The 237-nt window shown below is 47.3% G+C and overlaps 1 protein-coding gene across 1 annotated transcript in view; it reads right to left on the bottom strand.

The window, feature by feature from the left end:
* The window catches only part of SNAPC4 (small nuclear RNA activating complex, polypeptide 4, 190kDa), a gene marked incomplete at its 5' end in the record, with an annotated part of 14447 nt that overhangs the window by 13725 nt on the left and 485 nt on the right, over window positions 1-237 (bottom strand). The gene's annotated exons all lie outside the window — the stretch shown is intronic.

The following is a 237-nucleotide window of genomic DNA, read 5'->3' on the forward strand; positions in this document are numbered from 1 at the left end:
TATTTTTGTAACTCAGAGCTTCTATTATCTTACAGAACTGATTTCAAAAGAATTGGAGGCACGTAACTGCTTGTCTCTCCCTGGCAGTTGTTCTGAACCCTCTCGGGACAGGTACCAGCCCAGCTCAGCTCCCCTTCATTAATTCAGCTGCCATTTGAGCCAAAGCCTGACTCCAAACCTCCTGCAAACCAGGAGTACTTTACACTGGAGCTCTCCCAGCTGCTAAATCTGCTGAAC

Source organism: Nestor notabilis, unplaced genomic scaffold, assembly GCF_000696875.1.
Source record: "Nestor notabilis isolate BGI_N333 unplaced genomic scaffold, ASM69687v1 scaffold31050, whole genome shotgun sequence".
Lineage (NCBI taxonomy): Eukaryota > Metazoa > Chordata > Aves > Psittaciformes > Psittacidae > Nestor > Nestor notabilis.